The following is an 8,570-nucleotide window of genomic DNA, read 5'->3' on the forward strand; positions in this document are numbered from 1 at the left end:
AATTTAAATTTGGGTTTCTTACAAATGATTGACTATTTTCCCCATCTTAAGTAAGCAATGAAGAAGATAAAGAGGTCAGGAGTCCCAGTAAGTCAGAACATAAGCTAAGTCCCAGGGGAAAACTTCCCTAACTTCATAATTTTTCAATCCTTCAGGTTTGCACACTGAGTTATCATAAATTTCTTCTCTTGAATATGGTCCTTATCTTGCATATAGTCCTAGAAGTTCAGAGTTAGGGATCCTCCAACCACAAAAGCATTTGATTCAAAAACCGTAGCTGAATTAAGAAAATGTTTATATGGACCCATTCCTGAACCTCCATTCAGATTCAAGCGCCTATCATCTCCCTTAGGATTAACCCAGGACAGTGACAAAAGATTACTGACAATGTCCATTTGTCTTTTTTTACTAGAATTTATCTAATCACTGAATATTTCCCCAGTAGAAATATTCACTGAGTAGAAATATTCACTGAGTAGAAAGAGTACTTTATAGGTGAAAACATCATATTTAAAAACTATATGACTTGTGTAAGGTTACACAATTAGGAAATTTCAGAAATAGTAAAGTAAGATAGATAGAATGTTTCTTAAGCCAAGACTCTTTCTATAACATTCACTACATAATCTAAAATTTAACATATCATAGATCTGTAGATGTCCCTGTGATCTAATTTAACTATCTCACTTGATAAATATGGGTGAACATTTGTGCAATTAAATACAACTTTATAGTAATTATCAACTACAAATTTAATATTTTCGATGCTATTCAGACTGATACACAATTTTCAAAACTTATGGAAACAAGTAATAGTCTATTTTAATAACTTAAAATATTGAATCAATATTGTATCAGAAATCACAGCCCTATTTCAGAATTTTTATTAAATGTAGTCATATTGGTAGGGGTGATATTAAGAAGATTTATTTTAAAGCACAATGGCAAGACACTTCATTTTTATCAAGATAATCTGTGAACAGACAAAATGTCTGAGGGAATGTGAAGTCATTCAAGAGTGGTTCACAGGAAGGAATGAGGGTACAACAGTGGGCTCCTGATACTAATGGCTATGCTTGTGAGCCTATACACCTGCAATAAGAACAAGGCCTAGAGAAGCATTGTGCCTGGGAGTTTCCTCCTGACAGCCTTCATGTTATTCAAATGTGGCCACTCTTGAAGCCAAACTCAGCATGTAGATGCAGTGCATTTCCCCCAGCGTGGGACATGACACCCGGGGATGAGCCTCCCTGGCACTGAGGGATCACTACCAAACACCAGCTGAAGATGCAACTAGAAAATGACCTTGAATTAAAGGTTCAATGCGGATCAGTAAAATATCCCTGTCTACATATAATAACATGACTTCAAAATGCTGTTTGACCTAATGTAAGGGGGAAATGGAAAGGATAAATAAGTTTATATGGCTATGAGTCTCTAAAAAAGAGTCTGGAGGTTGTCAGAAGGATTGCCCTTATGCACAACTGAGCAGAGTCTCAGAGACAGATAAAGTAGATACAACTCCAGGTATTGGTTCTTGTGAGGGATAAAGAGACCCACAGGTTCTATGGTCATGGCAGATGGGGTTCACTGCCATATCAGATGGCCCTTCTTTGGAGCTGGTGTTTCTGCGTGATGGAACTGGGCTCAGATGGGATCTCTTTTCACAAGCCTTTCATGCTACTTTACCGGAATTGTAGTTGGTGCTGGGGTTTAAGATATATTTAGGGGATTTGAATCTCTGGACTGACAATATGATAGCCAGGCCCTGAGCCTCAACAGACTTCAGCTCCTACACTCTGATTTATTGGACTTACCCCACTCAGCTAACATGGAGTTGAAGAAGGTCAACCACCACACCATGGAGCCTAGAGTGCCTACAACTGAAAGCAGGAGGATTGCATTCAGTATCCATGTGGAATCTAAGCCCCCATTTGACATAGATGTGCAATGGACACAACCAATCCAATGTCCACAGAGAAAATGTGGCATTGGTGTGGGAAGGGTGGCCATGGTGACTGCTGGGTGCGGGGAATGGAAGGAAGAGATGAGATGGGGAGGCGTTTTCGGGACGTGGAGATGTCCTGGGTGGTGCTTCACGGACAACTACAGGACATTGTAGATCCCCCCAGGGCCCACTGGATGGAACATGGGAGAGTGTGGGCTATGATATGGACCATTGACTATGGGGTGCAGCGATGCTCAGAGATGTACTTACCAGGTGCAATGGATGTGTCATGATTATGGGAGAGAGTGTTGCTGTGGGGGGAGTGGGGGATGGGGGCTGTGGGGTTGAATGGGACCTCATATTTTTTTAATGTACTATTTAAAAAAAAATAAAATAAAATATAAAAAAAATAAATAGAGTGGTTCAGAATTAATAAATTTCAAAGAAGGTAACATTTAAGAGGAAGGCTTAGCACTGACAAATGACTCAATCATTTCCAATCTGTAGGAAAACCCATTGGAATAAAACAATTGGGAAGCACCTTCCTTACTCATTATATCTTGAAATGGGTAAAACAATCCATTTTCTCAGCGTTAATGGAAAGATGGGATTGACAGGCATTGAATGGAAAGATATGTAGTAAAGTAATTCAAAAGGAGAGAACACAGTGAAAAAGACATAAGACTGAAATAATGAAGACAAAAGAGAATAGTAAGGAAGAGAGAAAGGTGGAAGGAAAGAAAAGGACATAGGGAGAGAACGTGTGAGAGAAAACAAAGAAGCTGAAATCAAATGCAAAAGGAATAAATGAAGAAATGTCATGTATAAAGGTAGAAATAGGAAGAAAATGGAAAAAGATGAAAAATAATTTTTTAAAAACAGGAGAAAATGAATGGGAAAAGATGGAGAGTGAGCCTTTAGGATGTGACCTAAAGCCTGGCTCCAGAAGCACATCTGACAGTTGTGTGTAATCAAGGCATCCATCCAGATGTCTATTTTAGCCAACACTGACATCACTTATTTTCTTTATCTGAGTAAAATGGAAAAATTTTTCCTGGAGATCTATTGTTGGGGGTCTTTTATTGTAGAAAGTTGCCTCATTTACATGGAGCCTAATGCCCATCTGAGGTAAATTTATCCTCAATCCCTAGATCTGTGAGTAGAAAAGTGTGAGATTCACAGGAACAAAAAGCACATACATGAAAATGCAAGGAAATAAAGAGAATTTAGGAAGTTAAGTGGTTTGAAATTCCATCTGTTAGGTAACAGAGGGGAACAGAGGTTGATGATAGGAAATCAAAGCACAGGAAGGTTAGAAAAGACTAGCTCTCAGGTTGTTCTTATAGAAGCATGAAATAACTAACTCAAATAAGCACATGAAATGCACAAAAGTGAAAGAATAGATGGGAGCCATTTCTGACTTATTTTCCTAAGAGTAGTTTTTGGTAGACAGTGAGGTTTGAATGTGGAGGCTGACGGGTGTTTAAGTAAGAAAAAGAGAATAGGGAGCTACTAAAGTAGGAGGTCTTAACCTTTTTTGTTCCATGGACCTTTTTACCAGGCAGGTGAAAATCATGGTCCCTTACTAAGTCCACATTATGCAGTATATTATTTAATAAATATATCACACCCACACTAACATGTCCCACAAAAATGTTTGTTCTTTTTCTTAAACTTAAATCCAAGCTCATGGACCCCTTGTTAAGAACCCCTGCGTAAAGTAATTTGAAGATCCACAAAGTTTTTTTTTTCCATTTTAATTGGCTTAAACTCTTTGTGTATTTATACATGTGCAACCGTGTTTGTATGCACAAATATGTGCTCTGTACTGTATCTGTTACATAATGTTTAGCTGTAAGTTATAAATGTCAACCACCCAAAGCAGATATTTTGATATTTCCAAATAGGTGTGCTCTGAAACCCCAATGTATTGCCTATATTTTCTCTGAGTTTTCTGAAAAGAGATGAAAAGAAACAAGAATTAACTAGAAATGTAAAAAAATATATATCATCAGAATTTCCAAGGAACACAGGGTGACGCACTTCCTTGTCCAGGGGAGCCCAGGAGAGTGGAATGACCGGTCTCAAGTTGCTCTGTCACCCTCACCTGTTTATTATAAACTATATTGACATTTCTGGCTGAATTTTCTATACTCCTCATTTCTTTTCAATTTTCCTGGCTCCTTTTGCTAGGTATTCTAATAATAATTACATCAAAGACCAACTGGGAACTTTCTCCCTTGTAATCTCAAACCCCCAACATTCAATAGCACTTCATAAAGAATAGGTTTCTCATTAAAAAAAAAAACATTAAATTAAATTAAAATTTAAAAAATAAGAAAAACAGGTTTCATTAAGATACAATTAACATATCATAAAATTCACTGTTTAAAGTGTACAATTCAATAGTTTTATGGAGCTGTGCAGCCTCACAATAGTCTAATTTTAGAATATTTTCATCAGTCCACAAAGAAACCTCATTAGCAGTCACACATAATAACACACCTAGGCCTAGGCAACCATTATTATACTTTCTGTATCTATAGGTTTGCCTTTTCTGAACCTTTCACATAACTGGAATCACACAGTATATGGTCTTTTGTGACTGGCTCCTTTCACTTAGCATAATCTGTTAAAGGTTCATCCATGGTATGCCATGTATCAGCACTTCATTTTCATTTCACTTTAATTTCTTTTTTTTTAATTTTAATTTTTTAATTAAACTGTCTTTTCTTTTTAGAGATACATAGATCACCAAAAATGTTACATTAAAAAAAACAAAAGGTTCTCACATAATCCACACTTCACCCCCCACTCTTCCCACATCGACAACCTCTTTCATCATTGTGACACATTCATTGCATTTGGTGAATACATTTTGGAGCACTGCTGCACCACATGGATTATAGTTTATGCCAATAGTCAAACATGTACAGAGATCACCAATGTACAAGTATTTATTTATTTATAAAATGTTTGTATAATTATACTAATATAAAAATTAGAACACAACCACAAATATAATATTTTTAAAAGAATGGGTTACAATAATAAGTGGAGAACTTCCACTATTTATATACACCCCAGTGAATTATCATGTACAACCCCTAGGCTGGAACTCCTGATTTTGGAGACCATTTATATAGACTAAGCCTTAATTCTAGATGTTTCCAACATGAATATTAATACAATTTTTATTTAGACTAGGCTAATATAATGTAGCCAAATAGAAAAAAATTAAGGCTAGCAATATAAAGTATGTAAATAAAATAGTACTAATTGATAAGACAGTAATTAATAATTTCCTACTTACGCACCTGCATTTTTCTACCACTTAAGAACACAAAGAAAAACAAAAACTTCAATAGTTTTATTTTTCTTATATATAAGCCTGTATATTCTTTATGGCTCATCTCATCTCTAGTACTCTTTGATTTTATTAATCAATTTAGTCAAAATCTTTTGTCATTCTGGTTTATATGATAGAAGAATGTTTTTGGGAAGGATATCATTTGGCTGTTATTCTTGAATCTGAGGATATTTGGTGAGACTTGATTTGTGTTATTTAGAATCAGGAACAGAAGGTGGACCTGATACTATATTAGAACCCAATCAAGGATGTGACTGGAAGCTCTCTAAGTTAGGTGAAATATAAGTTTTCTGCTTGAAATCCTGGTGACTGGTTTGGAGTAAGGGTGCATAAGGATGTCAAACTATGAAAATCCTATGAAGAATAGTAAGGCTTGGATTCAAAGAATAATGCAGATAATCAATACGTAGTAATTAGGGTATCTATAGGAACCGAAGGAAAGAATCACCTGCAAAAACATTCCTCTCTGGAGAGGAGGAGAAGGGACAAAAACCCAATAAGTAGTCCAAGTGCACCATCACTGAGAACAGACAAAAAACAGACAACCATTATAATAGATTAAATTTTGTTTCAATTCAAGATATTTATGAAATATATCAAGTAAAGTATGTACAAATTCTAAGGCATGGGCAGCCCAATATTCTACAGAAGTACTGTTATATATAAGCACATGGATAGTGTCTTAGTGTGGCATTAGAAGAATGAAGAGAAGAAAGGTTTACTGAGGATATAAGAGAATCATGGGAAATAATTGCTTTCAGCTGGAGAACTGTTGGATATGGCCAACATTGTTTTTCACTGGACAGGAGTTGTGGACTAGATGATAGTGTTTAAAACATATAGCATTTTGTTCTTTGTTATTCTGCAGACTGAGGAATGATGGAGAGAGATAATAGCACAGAAGTGAAAGAATTCATCCTCCATGGTCTGATTCAGTCTCAAGATGTTCAACTTCTGGTGTTTGTACTAGTCCTGGTTTTCTACCTCATCATGCTCCCTAGAAATTTCCCCATCATTCTTACCATCACATGAGATCCTGCCCTCACAGCCCTTCTCTATTTCTGCCTGGGAAATTGGCCTTCCTGGGTGAATCCTACTCCTTCATTGTGGCTCCCAGATGCTGGCAGACTTCCTCTCTGAGAAGGAGGTCATCTTCTATAGAAGCTGCATTGCTCAGCTCTTTTTCTTGTACTTCCTTGGATCAGGGGAGATGTTCCTTCTTGTTGTGATGGCCCTTGACTGGTACATTGCCATATGCTGGCCTTTACATTATTCAACTGTCATGAATCCTAGAGCCTGCTATGCATTATTGTTGGCACTCTGGCTTGGAGGCTTTGCCCATTCAATTGTACAAGTGGCCTTTATCCTTTACTTGCCCTTCTGTGGCCCAAACCAGCTGGACAACTTCTTCTGTGATGTCCTGCAGGTCATAAAGCTAGCCTGCACAGACACCTTTGTAGTGGAGCTCCTAATGGTCACCAACATGGCTTGCTCACCCTTCTGTGCTTCCTGGGGCTTCTGGCCTCCTATGCTATATCCTCTACCAGGTAATGGGGAAGTCTTCCGAAGGGAACAATAAGGCTCTGTCACGTGCACCACACACATTATCATTGTATTTCTCATGTTTGGACCTGCCATGTTTATCTATCCTTGCCCCTTGAGGGCCTTTCCAGCAGAGAAAGTTGTTTCTTTCTTCCACACAGTGATCGTTCCTTTAATGAACCCTGTGATTTATACCCTTCACAACCAGGAAGTAAAAATTACTATAAAGAGGTGGTTGAGTAAAACATGCAGAATGAAAAAGCCAAGAGATGAGAAAGTCCAGCTGGAATTCATTCACTCATTTACTCATTCATGCACTCTCAGTCATTTAGCAAAGGGTATATTTAATAAGCACTTTACAATTTCCAGTGTCTAGTCTAGGCATATGAACAAGAGAGATAGGGCATTAGTTCTCCTTGAGTTATATTCCAGTGGATAAAGGGAGATTAAACTACTAAAGGAACAAATAATAAAATTTCAAAAGGAAGTAGTGCTCTGAAGCAAGTAAAAAATAGTGATGTATTAGAGTTTAACTCTGGAGAGAAGGTAGTTACTTTACTTTTGGTTGTCAAAGTCTTGTTGAGTATTGTTTTAGATGATACTGTGGTACCATAAAATATCCATCTGGAATTATTTGTGAACAGAAAAATGCTAAGCAGAGAGAATTATTAGTGCAAGGACCCAAAGTTCTTTATAAGCTTGGTACCTTTGAAAGTCATAAAGATTAGAGTAACTGAAGAGTAGTCAGTATGAAAGTGACAAGAATTGAAGTTAGTGAAGTTCATAGGAGCAAAATAATATCTTTTAGACAATAATAAGTTCAATTTATTCAAATTACAAGTCTTTAAACAAGAGGAACTAATCTTGTTTCCTCTTTGACTTAAGGCAAAACCTTCAAGAGTCTGCATAAAGCGATGAGTAGAAAATTATCACTAAGAGGAAAGCACCGTGCTGTTAAGTAGTTTTTGGAGGGCACTTAAAGACCTAGATATTTTCCCTAATTTGATAGAGAGAAAGAAAGGAAGTTGTGCTGTTTTGTAGGCAACTGTCATAAAACAAATTGATTTATATTTTATAGTTTTGAAGAGATTTTTGACTCTTCCTACTAGTAAATTTTTTTAATCTTAAAAACGGGTTTGAGTTCACTCGCAAATAATGTCCCTTGAATGCAATAATGATAACTATTTTGTGTATTAGTCAGTATTTGGTTGCTGATAACTAAATGATTATTTTTTAAAGGACTAATACAAGTTATTAGATTCTTACAAATCTAGGGAAAGGGCTATAAAATTAGGCTGTAGTCCTAGTTTTAAAAAACAAATCCCAAAATGCTGCCAAGGAATTGGTCTATCAAAGGAGTTACTGATCTTGCATCAGTTCTGGAGCTTAGGAATGAGGAAGCCATTTTTTGCATGGTGGCTCTGGGATAGCATGGCCCATGATCAGGAATATGCTCCAAAGCTTCTATGTTGCTGCAAGATATCCCCACACAAAATGGAAGTCTTACATTCAGTTGTCATTTGTCCATTCCCTCGTTTCTAAGTTTAAATCTTACATAAATGAATTGTAAGTACTGAGATTATATTGGATTCTGGTTTTAACTGTAGCTGCACCAGAGAGAGAATGAGTTTTGAGAAAGTCAAAATCAGCTTCAATTCAACAATATCCGTGTCTGGATGAAGGCAGGGTTTCTCAACATTAGCGCTATAG

The 8,570-nt window shown here is 36.7% G+C and overlaps 1 pseudogene; it reads left to right on the forward strand.

The window, feature by feature from the left end:
• The first annotated feature begins 6,197 nt into the window (after positions 1–6,197).
• On the forward strand, positions 6,198–7,236 carry LOC101446318 (olfactory receptor 4N5-like; annotated as a pseudogene).
• Positions 7,237–8,570: the final 1,334 nt, after the last annotated feature.

This window comes from Dasypus novemcinctus, chromosome 3, assembly GCF_030445035.2.
Source record: "Dasypus novemcinctus isolate mDasNov1 chromosome 3, mDasNov1.1.hap2, whole genome shotgun sequence".
Classification (NCBI taxonomy): domain Eukaryota; kingdom Metazoa; phylum Chordata; class Mammalia; order Cingulata; family Dasypodidae; genus Dasypus; species Dasypus novemcinctus.